The sequence below is a fragment of the Macaca thibetana genome, chromosome 2 (genome assembly GCF_024542745.1).
Source record: "Macaca thibetana thibetana isolate TM-01 chromosome 2, ASM2454274v1, whole genome shotgun sequence".
NCBI classification, from domain to species: Eukaryota; Metazoa; Chordata; class Mammalia; order Primates; family Cercopithecidae; genus Macaca; species Macaca thibetana.
Window position 1 is genome coordinate 93,561,447 of NC_065579.1, and position 14,801 is coordinate 93,576,247.

The 14,801-nt window shown below is 45.3% G+C and overlaps 1 pseudogene across 1 annotated transcript in view; it reads left to right on the top strand.

The window, feature by feature from the left end:
- The first annotated feature begins 736 nt into the window (after positions 1–736).
- The window catches only part of LOC126948498 (rho GTPase-activating protein 7-like), a 29,170-nt pseudogene continuing 15,105 nt past the window's right edge, over positions 737–14,801 (top strand). The window contains exons 1-4 of the transcript XR_007723477.1: positions 737–799; positions 3,414–4,246; positions 4,568–5,153; positions 5,914–6,090. The product of XR_007723477.1 is annotated as a rho GTPase-activating protein 7-like (transcript). The remainder of the gene's footprint in view (positions 800–3,413; positions 4,247–4,567; positions 5,154–5,913; positions 6,091–14,801) is intronic.

The following is a 14,801-nucleotide window of genomic DNA, read 5'->3' on the forward strand; positions in this document are numbered from 1 at the left end:
CCTTGGCCTACCAAAGTTCTGGGATTACAGGCGTGAGCCACTGTGCCCAGTCAGAAACTTTTCTTTCTTGGCACCACGTGTGGCAGTCCATAATGACTCAACCTAAGAGTTACTGGAAGAATGATTTTTCTCAGTAAGAGCAACTCATTGAGAGTTAAAGAATCAGAGACTTGACAGTATCATAGCTGTGTGCCATTTTACACTAAAATATAAAAATTAAAGTGAAAAACTTAAGAAACATAAAGGTATTTTTATTTTTATTTATTTATTTATTTTGAAATGGAGTCTTGCTCTGTCGCCCAGGCTGGAGTGCAGTGGCGCGATCTCTGCTCACTGAAAGCTCCGCCTCCTGGGTTCAGGCCATTCTCCTGCCTCAGCCTCCCAAGTAGCTGGGACTACAGGTGCCCACCAAGACGCCCGGCTTGTTTTTTTTTGTATTTTTAGTAGAGACGGGGTTTCACCATGTTAGCCAGGATGGTCTCCATCTCCTGACCTCGTGATCCACGCACCTCAGCCTCCCAAAGTGCTGGGATTACAGGCGTGAGCCGCCGCACCCGGCCAAGGTATTTTTAAACGACTCACTTTTTAAAGAAGTTTCTAATACTCCTCTAGGTTTTAGATATTACTGAGTTCCAAGAAACTCCTTAGATATATGAATTGTTTAAAAACAGATGTTTATCCACTGATTAGAGAGTGGTTGCCTATCTTTGCTAACGTTATTTCTTTGCTCTGTAGGCATCTAAATACTTTAAACAAATATGCGGTGATGAAGCTAGAAATTAGTTCTCATCAGAAACGAGTGAGTATACAAATTGCATAATAGAATGAGGGGGAAAGGGGCAAACAAAAAAGTGAATGATGTGTTTTGTAATAGCTTTTCTTTCTCAAAGTCTTAGTTTCTTGTTCTGTAAGCATCTACATCTTGAATTGTATCACCTAGACTCGATAGCCTTATGTAGTTGAAGCCAATAGTTGCAACTAGCCCATTACATTATTTTATCTATTATTTTTGACCTGATCACATCAGCTATGATTTTGCCTAATTATTAACTCAATGCCTATTACATAATAAAGGGATCATGCTTAAGGAATCTCGGTGGATTTTTGCATTGCTTATAGAGGAAATAAAGCTTATTTCCAACTCTTGTCTTCCCAAATATAACAGTAACTGTGGTTCAAAGCCATAGAGGTGAAAGCGAAGGCCGATTTGTGCAATATTGAAGAATAATAAGAGATTTGGAGGGAGGAAAGGAATTGGAGGAGGAAGAGGAGAAGGCAGGAAATCCCACACAGTTTAGTCAAATGGTGGTACAGAACCAAATTGGATGGTATTTTCTTCTGTGTGTGAGTTGTGAAGACTTTTTGTGAGATCTTAGAAGAAGAGGTGGGTGTAGTACTGGGAGTAAGTGTCACAAATCAGAGTAAACAGGAATGAGTCTGGTCAAAGAACATATTTCTGACTTCTGGGTACAAATTTGAATTATGCCAGAGTCCCTGAGCTGCAAAAAGTTGCCTTCTTGGGGAGTCAAAGCTTTTAAACAAATGAACTGGAACCTCGGCGCCCACTGAACTGTGCAGAAGAGCCCTAGAAGCCAGCGCTCCATGCTTTCCACTCATTGTCCTGTGAAACTTGAGCCATAGGATATTTTCCACACCAGTGGAAAAGACATGTATCATACTGAATTGTGCCCTTTGATATCCTGCCGAAAAGGCCAAGATGCAATAGTCCATGTGACAGCATATCCCTGAGTCCTGTACATAAATCAGGCATAATCAGCAAAGACGTTCCTTAGTGTTTATGAATACCGCTAGCTGTCAGGGCTGGGTATTTGTGAAGCCTTGTTCAATTGGCTAGAGCATGACTGAGGTTGAAACTTCACAGGTCAGCTGTGGCCTGAGCGCTAGCCCTCATGTCTTGTAGGGGAGGTGAAGAAAAGGTACTGGTAAGAGTCTCCAAAGCCCTGTTAGTGGACTGAAGCTGCATGATGACCCACCTTGATCCAGGGCCCCTTTATTCCAGTGGGAGACCTTATAAATTTTTAGTGTCTAGAGATTTGAGTTGCCACTTAGTGGACTGAAGCTGCGTGATGACCCACCTTGATCCAGGGCCCCTTTATTCCAGTGGAAGACCTTATAAATTTTTAGTGTCTAGAGATTTGAGTTGCTACTCTTCTTAGTGTTTGAAAAGTACCTTTTTAATTGCAAGAGGGAATATAAACATACACCAACAAAAGACAGCACAACGGAAGGCAGCCCAGAGGCAGTCCTGCTCATTGCTGACTTCAGTTCAGAATATTTTGCATGCCTGGAATTTTCACCATCTGGGAGGTTTCCTCTGTGAGCAATTAAAGAACAGCCTGCAGATCCCAGAGTTTCCATAAAATAGTTCTTATTTAAACTTGCAGCATTTGGTCAGGCACTCTCCTGTTAAAGTCTTTAAATACATCTTTGTTATTTAAAAAACAAAACAAAACACTGGGCACTGTGGCTCATGCCTGTAATCCCAACAGTTTGGGAGGCCCATGTGGGAGGATCGCTTGAGGCCAGGAGTTTGAGACCAACCTAGGCAACATAGTAAGACTACTGCTCTCTACAAAAAAATTTAAAAAAGAAAAAGAATATGTAAATGGGGCCAGGCGCGGTGGCTCAAGCCTGTAATCCCAGCACTTTGGGAGGCCGAGAGGGGCTGATCACGAGGTCAGGAGATTGAGACCATTCTGGCTAACACGGTGAAACCCCGTCTCTACTAAAAAATACAAAAACTAGCTGGGCGAGGTGGTGGGCGCCTGTAGTCCCAGCTACTCGGAAGGCTGAGGCAGGAGAATGGTGTAAACCCGGGAGGCAGAGTTTGCAGTGAGCTGAGATCCGGCCACTGCACTCCAGCCTGGGCGACAGAGCGAGACTCCGTCTCAAAAAAAAAAAAAATATATATATATATATGTATGTATGTAAATGGGACTGGGCACAGTAGCTCATCCCTGTCACCGCAGCACTTTGGGAGGTACAGGTGGGAGGATCACTTGAGGTCAGCAGTTCAGAACCAACCTGGGCAATACAGCAAGACCCCATCTCTACCAAAAAAAAAAAAATAGCTGGGCATGTTGGCACTTGCCTGTAATCCCAGCTACTAGGGAGGCTGAAGTGGGAGGATCACTTGAGCCCTAGAATTTGAGGCTGCAGTAAGCTGTGATCATGCCACTGTACTCCAGCCTGGACAACAGAGTGAGGGAGACCCTATTTCTAAAAAAAAAAAAAAAAGAAAGAAAGAAAAAATAAAACCCTTAAAATTAAAATTATAAAGTACAAGGGGAGAATTGACACTACTGGCATATTATGAGCAGCCTCCTGCTTATGCCCTGCTCCCTGCTGGCTGCCAGCCCCGGTGTGTGAATGGCTCCTTTCTGTCTTTGCAGAGTGACGATTCAGACGAGGATGAGCCTTGTGCCATCAGTGGCAAATGGACTTTCCAAAGGGGCAGCAAGAGATGGTCCCGGCTTGAAGAGTTTGATGTCTTTTCTCCAAAACAAGACCCAGTCCCTGGGTCCCCAGACGACTCCCACCCGAAGGACGGCGCCAGCCCCGGAGGCATGCTGATGGACCTTGGCGAGCGCCAGGAGGTGTCTTCCGTCCGCAGCCTCAGCAGCACTGGCAGCCTCCCCAGCCACGCGCCCCCCAGCGAGGATGCTGCCACCCCCTGGACTAACTCCGTCATCAGCGTTTGCTCCTCCAGCAACTTGGCAGGCAGTGCCAAGTTCGGCAGCCTGCCGTCTCCCAAGGAACTGTCCAGCTTCAGCTTCAGCATGAAAGGCCACGAAAAAACTGCCAAGTCTAAGACACGCAGTCTGCTGAAACGGATGGAGAACCTGAAGCTCAAGGGCTCCCACCACAGCAAGCACAAAGCGCCTTCAAAGCTGGGGTTGATCATCAGTGGGCCCATCCTGCAAGAGGGGGTGGATGAGGAGAAGCTGAAGCAGCTCAACTGCGTGGAAATCTCCGCCCTCAACGGCAACGGCGTCAACGGCCCCATGCTACGAAAGAGGAGCGTTTCCAACTCCACGCAGACCAGCAGCAACAGCAGAAGCCAGTCGGAGACCAGCAGCGCGGTCAGCACGCCCAGCCCTGTTACCAGGACCCGGAGCCTCAGTGCCTGCAACAAGCGGGTGGGTGTATACTTAGAGGGCTTCGATCCTTTCAGTCAGTCAACATTTAACAACGTGATGGAGCAGAATTTTAAGAACCGCGAGAGGCCGGGCGCGGTGGCTCAAGCCTGTAATCCCAGCACTTTGGGAGGCCGAGATGGGCGGATCACGAGGTCAGGAGATCGAGACCATCCTGGCTAACATGGTGAAACCCCGTCTCTACTGAAAAATACAAAAAACTAGCCGGGCGCGGTGGCGGTCGCCTGTAGTCCCAGCTGCTCCGGAGGCTGAGGCAGGAGAATGGCGTGAGCCCGGGAGGCGGAGCTTGCAGTGAGCTGAGATCCGGCCACTGCACTCCAGCCTGGGCGGCAGAGCGAGACTCCGTCTCAAAAAAAAAAAAAAAAAAAAAAAAAAAAAAACCACGAGAGCTACCCAGAGGACACAGTGTTCTACATCCCTGAAGATCACAAGCCTGGCACTTTCCCCCAAAGCTCTCACCAATGGCAGTTTCTCCCCCTCAGGGAGTAAGGCTCTGTGAACTGGAGGACGGGAAGCTTCCACGGCCCTGGCCACATCAGCTTCAGGAGGGAAAACAGCAGCGACAGCCCCAAGGAACTGGAGGCGCAATTCTTCCAGCTACGTGAGCAGCCGCCTGAGCATCTATGACAACGTGCCGGGCTCCACCCTCTACTCCAGTTCAGGGGACCTGGCAGATCTGGAGGAGGACATCTTCCCCGAGCTGGACGACATCCTCTACCACATGAAGGGGATGCAGCGGATAGTCAATCAGTGGTTGGAGAAGTTTTCTGATGAGGGAGACTCGGACTCAGCCCTGGACTCGGTCTTTCCCTGCCCATCCTTTCCAAAACAGATACACCTGGATGTGGACAACGACCGAACCACACCCAGCGACCTGGACAGCATAGGCAACTCCTTGAATGAACCGGAAGAGCCCTCTGACATCCCCGAAAGGAGGGATTCTGGGGTTGGGGCTTCCCTAACCAGGTCCAGCAGGTAACAATTTTTCTCCTCCCTCCAGATGTGAGGCATGGGGATCAGAAAGAGATTGCCTGTGCTTGTTCTGTGGGAGGAAATGGGATTAAGTCTGGCATTCTTAGCCATGTCCATTCCTAAGGAAGGTGTCAGACCAGGAAGCACCAAAATTCAAAAAAATGGATATGATTGAATGGGTATGGAGTTCTGGTTGGGGAAGATGAAAAAAGTTCTGGAGATGGTTGGTAGAGATGGTCACACAATGAGAATGAACTTGGTGCCACTCAACTGCACACTTAAAAATGGTGAAAACGGTACACTTTATAGTGTGTATATTTTCCCATAATGAGGATTAAAGCATGGAATAGAAATCAAGTCCTCTCAGTTCCTAAGATAAGATGCCAGGAAGCAGCCCGTTGCTAATGTTGCTTCTACCTATTAAAAAGCCTTTGGGCCAGGCACAGTGGCTCACTGTACTCTAATACTTTGGGAGGCCGAGGTGGGAGGATCACTTGAGGCCAAGAGTTTGAGACCAGGCTGGACAACATAGGTAGACTCCATCTCTACAAAAAATTTAAAAATGAGCCAGACATGGTGGCACAGGCCTGCAGTCCTGGCTACTCAGGAGGCTGAGGCAGGAGGATCACTTGAGCCCAGGAATTCAAGGCTGCAGTGAGCTCTGATGGCACCACTGCCTGGGCAACAGAGCAAGAAAAAAATCAAATAAATAAAATCAAATAAAAAGCCTTCACACTCACTTTTCTCTCCATTTCTCTAGCAGGCACCGACTGAGATGGCACAGTTTCCAGAGCTCACATCGGCCAAGCCTCAACTCTGTATCACTACAGATTAACTACCAGTCTGTGGCCCAGATGAACCTGCTGCAGAAATACTCACTCCTGAAGCTAACAGCCCTGCTGAAGAAATATACACCTTCTAACAAGCATGGTTTTAACTGGTAAGAGTTTAAACAATCAGTCAACTGTCCTTGAAAGATATTTTTGGGGCCAGGTGCGGTGGCTCACGCCTGTAATCCCAGCACTTTGGGAGCCTGAGGCGGGCAGATCATGAGGTCAGGATACCGAGACTATCCTGGCTAATACGGTGAAACCCCGTCTCTACTAAAAATGCAAAAACTCAGCCGGGCGTGGTGGTGGGTGCCTGTAGTCTTAGCTACTCGGGAGGCTGAGGCAGGAGAATGGCGTGAACCCGGGAGGCAGAGCTTGCAGTGAGCCAAGATGGTGCCACTGCACTCCAGCCTGGGCAACAGAGCAAGACTCTGTCTCAAAAAAAAAAAAGAAAGATATTTTTAGTCAGCTCCTTGAGGTTGTCCCCACAGTAAAACTATGACACTAATCACTTTCTCTGCATTTTGTTTTGTTTTGTTTTGTTTCTTGAGACAGGGTCTTGCTCTGTCACCTAGGCTGGAGTGCAGTGCAGTGGTACAGGCTTGGCTCACTGCCGCCTTGACCTCCTGGGCTCAAGCGATTCTTCCATCTCAGGCTCCAGAGTGGCTGGACTCCCGAGTAGGTGGTACTACTGTCGCTCTCCACCACACCTGGCTAGTTTTTTTTGTTTTTTGTTTTTGTTTTGTTTTGTTTTCTTCTGTTTTGTAGAGATGCGGTTTCACCATGTTAACTAGGCTGGTCTCAAATTCCTGGGCTCAAGAGATCCACCTGCCTCAGCCTCCCAAGTTGCTGGAATTACAGGTGTGAGCCACCACACCAGCCACTCTCTATATTCTTGAGGCCACATTTGATATTGTTGAAGCCAGTGGAGTCTTAGGAAATTATCAGCGTGGGTTGATTGATTGAGTTTTCAGCTCTCTGAGTGACAGATTGCCAGTTGATGGGGGAGAGAATGCATTACTCTTGCATCACGTGGTATAGGCACCTCCTTCCCAATATTAGGAATAATCCACTATAAGTAAATATATGCACAGTATCAGATCATACTTTTGGACGGAAGAAAAGGAAAACATTAAGATTTAATGAGACCATCTTTGAAATTCTTGATTTACAGTACCTGGTCTTATAACCCTATTCATGCCTTTTTGTAGAAATCATTTTGGGCTGGGTGTGGTGGCTCATGCCTGTAATACCAGCATTTTGGGATTCTGAGGCAGGTGGATCACATGAGGCCAGGAGTTTGAGACCAACCTGGCCAACATGGAGAAACCCCATCTCTACTAAAAATACAAAAATTAGCTGGGCGTGGTGGCACGCAGCTGTAATCCCATCTACTCAGGAAGTTGAGGCATGGGAAGCCCTTGAACCCAGGAGGTGGAGGTTGCAGTGAGCCCTGAGATAAGGTTACTGCACTCCATCCTGGGCGACAGAGTAAGACTCTGTCTCAAAAAAAAAAAAAAAGAAAAAGAAAAAAGAATCATTTTGGATGCAATGCAAATATTTGTAGCATCATTAAAAAATCTACCTGTGCTAAATAATTCAGGTTACTTTTTTTCTAGCAAAGACTCTCAAACAGTGAATACTTATTTTAAGGAATTCACTACTCTAACATATTATAGACTCAAATGTAGAGATGAAATGCATTGTACAAATTGTTGATAATTACTTTGAAAAATATAGCTCCTTAGTATATGGAATGTGAGGGGTAGACTGTAAGGCTAGATGGGTCATGGATATTACCTAATTTGGATACATCTTAATTTTTCTGCTATCAGTGCAAAGCAGAGAAATGTTTCTAGATTGTTATCTCGGTGCATTTTTCAGTGTCAGCTGGGAATCCTTAAGTCTTTTCAGTAATCTGAGTGTTTATTATCCAGTTGCACAACTACTGTATTTGATAAAAATGGAGAAGCCACCCATTTTATTAGTAGCACACTGTAGCAAACGCAAGTTACTTGAGAAAGTCGGCAAAGTAAGGAAACTGTTCTGTCTTCAGCTCCTCCTCTCCTTAGGACTCATAGTGGGTTTAACTTCAGCATCAAAGCACCTCCTGTTCAAAGGTTGTTTTTATGTGAGCTCTGCTAAATACAGAAGTTGTTTGTTCTGAATGACAGAAATAAGTATTGACCGGTTTATCCTCACATGCTTCAGATTCTCGGTGGGGATCGTAACGTGTTCTTTTCACATTCCGCCATCGGGCTTTTCTCCCCCAACAAAGCGAGTATTATGCACACTTATAGCCGTGATACCAATATATACTTAACTGTATGGAAATACAACCTTAACTCTGCTCTTTCGTTTTACCTTTCCTGGAGCTATAAACAGTAACATGCCATGGCTGCTGGTGAGCATTCAAAAAGCAAAGCGGTCTGTCTTTTCTAGAGTTTCTCTGTGTGCTTAGAGTAATATTTTCCCTGCTGGCTATTTAAAACTGCATATTTTAGATTCTCATTTTTGAGTTGCCTACCCCCATGCCACCAAACCCTCAAGAATCTGAAAGTCCATAATACTTCTTGAGTTCTGGTCAGCGTTTCCAGTGACTCAAAACTAACTGTAAAAGCCTCACATGATGGGATCTGTGGAGCAGGGAGGAATCCTACACAAGGTTCTTTTCCTGTTTGGCCTTGCCCTTTCGGGTCCTGTTCAGAGAGGTCATTTGGAGAGCTGGAATTTCTGCTTGACAGCCTGAAATGCATGACATGGGTTTCCTGCTGTTGCGTATACTGCTGGGGTGGACCTGGTTTCAGGACACCGGGGAGCCTGGGGTCGGCTCACAAAACCCCCATTGTTCCTTTTCCATCCTCCTTTAGAAACCTAAAAATGTAATGTTCTGCGGGTCATCAGCAGGAGAATTTATTTTGACTTCAGGTCATTCACTGTTGAGCTCTGGAGTTGGCTCCCATTGTGTTAGGCTCTCATTGCTGTTTTCCCATCATGTATTACCTGCATCTTTTGACCCTAAATGCTTTGGATCTCATCAAGAACTCAGAAGTGATTCTTATCCTTTTGTCAAGACAAAAGAGACCTTGTTTTCACAATCTATCGGAAGCACCTAATTAGGGTATTATACGTTGTTTTCTGCTTGTTCCTTCCTATACTGCCATTCTATAAGGAAATCCATCAGCTTCCTTAAGACTGTAGACCCTAGTTCTCCAGGTTCAAGGTGGAAGGACACTCCCAACTGAGGAAATGAGACTAGACCTCACAACTCCAGCTCTTAGAAGATCTAGAACAGCACTGTCCGGGAGAACTGTCTGGATGATAGGAACGTTCTTTATCTGCACAAGCTGATACAGTAGGTACTGTGCACAAAAGGCGAAGGAGCACCTGAAGTGTGGCCAGAGCCAATAGGGCACTGAACTTGTCATTTTAATTTAAATTTAAGTAGCCACCATATTAGCATAGATCTGGAGCCCACAGGGTTTACCTGCAGAAGTGGACAAGTGTAGACAGACAAGCTAACATGTCTCCCCCGACACCACCATCTCTGTGTTCTTTAACAGGGCCGTGCCCAAGTTCATGAAGAGGATCAAGGTTCCAGACTGCAAGGACCGGAGTGTGTTCAGGGTCCCACTGATGGTCAGTGTGCAGCGCACAGGACAGCCGTTGCCTCAGAGCATCCAGCAGGCCATGCGATACCTCCAGAACCATTATTTGGATCAGGTGAGAGTGCTGCCTGTGGGTCCACGCACTCAGGGGAGCTTGGATTACATGCAGCTTCTTCTAGTTGCGTGGTGTGAACACTGCATCCATGTGAATGTACCCCACACTTAGTGTTGCTCTTCCGACAGGTTGGGCTCTTCAGAAAATCGGGGGTCAAGTCCTGGATTCAGGCTCTGCGCCAGATGAATGAAGGTGCCGTAGACTGTGTCAACTATGAAGGACAGTCTGCTTATGACGTGGCAGACATGCTGAAGCAGTATTTTTGAGATCTTCCTAAGCCACTAATGACGAACAAACTCTCAGAAACCTTTCTACAGATCTACCAATGTGAGTGTCCTTTGATCTTGATTGTTGGCATTGGGGAAAAATAGGACCCACTGAAGCTTGTAGCTTCCTTGATAGCATTTTTTTTTTTTTTTTTTGAGATGGAGTCTGGCTCTGTCACCCAGGCTGGAGTACAGTGCGTGACCTCAGCTCACTGCAACCTCTGCCTCCCAGGTTCAAGCAATTCTCCCACCTCAGCCTCCCAAGTAGCTGGGACTACAGGAGGGTGCCACCACATCTGGCTAATTTTTGTATTTTTAGTAGAGACAGGGTTTCACCATGTGGGCCAGGAAGGTCTCGAACTCCTGACCTCAAGTGATCCTCCCACCTCGGCCTCCCAAAGTGCTAGGATTACAGGTGCGAGCCACCGCACCTGGCCTTGATAGCGTTCTTTTGACAAGAGGGTCTGCATGGTGACCTCTTGGAAACCCACGTCATCACTTTCTTCCTTGCCTCCTTGTTTGTGGAACAGGTTTCTGTATAGTTACTGAATGATGCGAAAATAAATTTCCCAGTCTCTAATGACTGACGCAATTGTACGTTTTTACCAGCAGATCCAAGTTAGGCTTTCATTAGTTTCTAGAACAGTGTTATCTGAGCACTCAGATAAAGATCAGGTACCAGGATCTCTTTCTCTCTCCACCTTGTCTACAGAAATTTCAGTTGCTTCACATCTCTCTTGCCGGGCTGTTGGATTTAAAATTTCACAGGTGTCTGTGTGTTTTATCTTGCTGTAAAATGAATAAATAATCTTTTTATGTTATTCATCTCAGTTGCTGCCAGAAATACTTGGGAAAACAATACCCATGCCCTTCTTACTATGTAAAGCTTAAAGAAAACAGTTGTCTAAATTAATGATCAAGATCAGGATTATGGCTTTTACAGCTTTGTGTTTTTCTTGGCTCGGTGTGGTATTACAGCAATGTAATTTAAGAGCAGCCTCTCTTAGCGCTCAAATTGTCTCTAGGACTGGCACAGTGGACTTTATTTTATAAGAAATGGAGCTGGTCTAGATTATTTCATTAGTTGTTTCATCCTTTCATATTTTATAAAAACACAGGTCACATTTTCCTTGCCAAGGTATTTGTTATGTGTTGTAACCATGGAGCTGTTTAATCAGTTTGTCCTATGGGGCTACATTTGAGTGACTTGATTTTTTCCACCACATGCTCTTTTAAAGAGTTGTCTATTCAAGGAGACCTGAAGATTGGGATCAGCATTTTCTACATGTAGATTGTTTATGGGTTTATTTGCATTTTTATGTATTTGCATATTCATATGCATTTTTATAACAGCCTCTCAAGCATGCTTTCTAAAACTTAAAATATTACTAATTCAATGTATTCTATTTATTAATTAAACTGAACATTTTCAGTTCAATTCAGTTCAGAACTGAATATTTTAGCAGCTTACTTTTCCCATTTCAAGGATGAAGAAATCAGTTAAACTCATGAAAATCTCCAGAGATACTGAACATTTTGTACTCAAGGCTGAGAGATCTCCGTTCTTACATTCTTGTACACATTTCAGATAAGATTTTTCATCGACACTAAACAAAAGTGTATAGTGTTTTCAATAACTGAGATTGGTAAATTAGGGATTTTTTTTTTCTCATGCTTCGGAAAGAAAAAACTGTTCTGTAAACTAAAAGAACAGGCATCCTCTAGAGCCGAACTCTGAGGTGGATTTAAGAGTGTTTGGGTATCGTGGGTGTTTAAAATTTTTTTCACTCCTTCACGAGGCAGGAAATACTTGAGGGTAGTGATGACAGTGGCAATTCATAACTTTTACCATATTAACCTCTAGTACACTTTCTACAAGTGCTTGTTCAGTACTGGGCTGAGGTATTTGATGCCGATATTTGCTTTGGGACATTTCCTTGCAGTATCCATGCAAATTCACCAAGCTGATGGGGAAAGTGCTGGTGTCGTGCAGATGTGCCCAAGGACCAGCGCCTGCAGGCCATCAAGGCTGCCATCATGCTGCTGCCTGACAAGCACCGGGAGGTTCTGTAGACCCTGCTTTATTTCTTGAGCGATGTCACAGCAGCCATAAGAGAAAACCAGATGACCCCAACCAACCTGGCCATGTGCTTAGCGCCTTCCCTCTTCCATCTCAACACCCTGAAGAGAGAATTCCTCTCCCAGGTACGGGCTGCATGGCAGGTGCGTACACAGAGGGGGCAGCCTGCATTCTTCTAGGACTCTCTGTATTTGTGGTTTTGTGGGAGTCTTTCTTGAAACAAGGAAGAAAGACCGCTGTATTAGTCCATTCTCACACTGCTAATAAAGACATACCTGAGACTGGTCTATTGGTGTCCATGAGAAAATAGTCTCACTGGACTTAACCCCCACAGACTAAATCCATCCAACTGATCCTTTTCCTCAGCTCTAAAGGAACTTGAAAAGTATTTCTTAGCTAGAGGCCTGGGACCTAGTTATGCTAGTGAAGGTTAGATTGCTTCTGAAAATTGTACAATGTTTAAATGTATGTTTAAATAGTTCTTTTTGAGACAGAGTCTCACTCTGTCACCCAGGCTGGAGTGCATGGCACAATCTCAGCTCACTGCAACCTCTGCCTCCCAAGTTCAAGCCATTCTCCTGCCTCAGCCTCCTGAGTAGCCGGCACTACAGGCATGCGCCACCATGCCTGGCTAATTTTTGTATTTTTAGTAGAGATGGAGTTTCACCATGTTGGCCAGGCTGGTCTTGAGCTCCTGACCTCATGATCCACCTGCCTCAGCCTCCCAAAGTGCTGGGATTATGGCGTAAGCCACCGTGCCCGGCCACATTTAAATAGTTCTTAAAGTTGACTGGGGCAATCCAGCTGCAATGGGATACAGAACTAGAGATGAGTAGAGGAGAGCGATCAAATAAGATGAAGACAAAAGCTCAAGGAAACAATGGACTTAGCCCTCACCTGTGGGAGGGGGCCTGTGTATTCAGGCAGGTAAAGACAGTGACACCGTTTACCCCAACTCCCAGGGACTCCTTTCCCACACTTCTCAGTAGCTGCTCCCCCACCATGCAAACACAGCCCCTACAAGCTGCCCTGGTCCCAATAGTAACCTATTTAATAAAATAGTTTTAATCACCTTGATTTTATCAAAAGCATATCTCTTTAATGTTTTTTGTGTGTTGTTGACAAAACTCTGAGATACTCTGGTAAGCAAAGTAAAAACGCTCTTAATCCACCTAACAATAAACAGGTTCCAGTGAAAATTTTTTTTTCTCTTTTCTTTGGGTTTCCTTGAATAATACTTGGATGAAAAATATATAAATATTTGAACTGTTCCCCTCCTGTATTTCTTCTATCTAGGGTAATACAAAGAAAACAAAGTTTGGGCAAACCAGATCAGAAAGATTTGAATGAAAACCTAGCTGCCACTCAAGGGCTGGCCCATATGATCGCTGAGTGCAAGAAGCTTTTCCAGGAAGGAATTGAGAAGGTTGGCTCCTTTATTAAGGATAATGTGAATAGGTACGAAGTCTTAGGCTTGATACTTGTTCATGTCTTACTTGAAGACCTTTTCCACAGCTGGAGATGGTATAAATAGCCAAGAATGTCTTATTTACATATATTATAATGTATCAGCTAGAGTTAATCATGTTTAATGAAATTGTCCCTTTACTTAGAAAGGAAAAGCAGCCGGGCGCTGTGGCTCACGCCTGTAATTCTAACACTTTGGGAGACTGAGGCGGGTGGATCACATGAGCTCAGGAGTTCAAGACCAACCTAGGCAACATGATGAGACCTCATCTCTACAAAAAAAAATTTAAAAATGAGCCAGGCATGGTGGTGTGCACCTGTAGTCTCAGCTACTTGGGAGGCTGAGATGGGAGGATCACCTGAGCCCAGGGAGGTGGAGGTTGCAATGAGCCAAGATTCTGCCATTGCACTCCAGGCTGGGTAACAGAATGAGACTCTGCCTCAAAAAAAAAAAAAAAAAAAAAAAGAAAGAAAAGAAAAAGGAAAAAAAAAGGCAACAAATTATCTGGAATTGAACTTCTGTATCCACTTCTGAATTTGAGAAACCTGCTTTGATCAATGTAATTCACTTCCCCTACTCTAACTTTCCAAAGAATACCTTACATGGGAATACGATTTCAGATACATCTATGGAGGTGATCTGTTCATATCCTCATGGTACCACGTGAAGTCAGCATTATAGCCCACCTCTGGCGGAAAGATGCCTGCACTGCTTTAAGGACCAGGCCACTGTTCCTGCCCAGCCTTTTCCACTGATGGGCATTGAGACTGAGTACAGGCAGACTCACCTCCTTTCTGTCTGTCATGTTCCGCACAGGTTCCCAAGGAAATGAGCCGATGTCGTAATTCCTATACTGAACAAGAGCTGAAGCCCCTCACTGTGGAGGCACTCGGGCACCTGGGAAATGATGACTCAGCTGACTACCAACACTTCCTCCAGGACTGTGTGGATGGCCTGTTGAAGAAGTCAAAGAGAAGTTTAAAGACTGGGTCAGCTACTCCACTTCGAAGCAGGCTGAGCTGTCCTATAAGAAGGTAAGGCTTCACCCTGTTGTCAGCTATTTGAGTCCAGGTGTCGAGGCTTGGGTCCATCAGAGATAACATGCTTTTGCCAACTAATCTCTCTGGGGATCTGTAGCCCACACCCTGCCTTGTAGAGCTGGGCACCCGGGTGAGTCAGATGCCCCTGGTGAGAGTGGAAACCGGGCAAAGGAAGAGTAATTTTCATCCTGTGTAACACTTGGGAGAGGATTTCAACTATTTCTAATGAAGTCCTTTGGCTCCA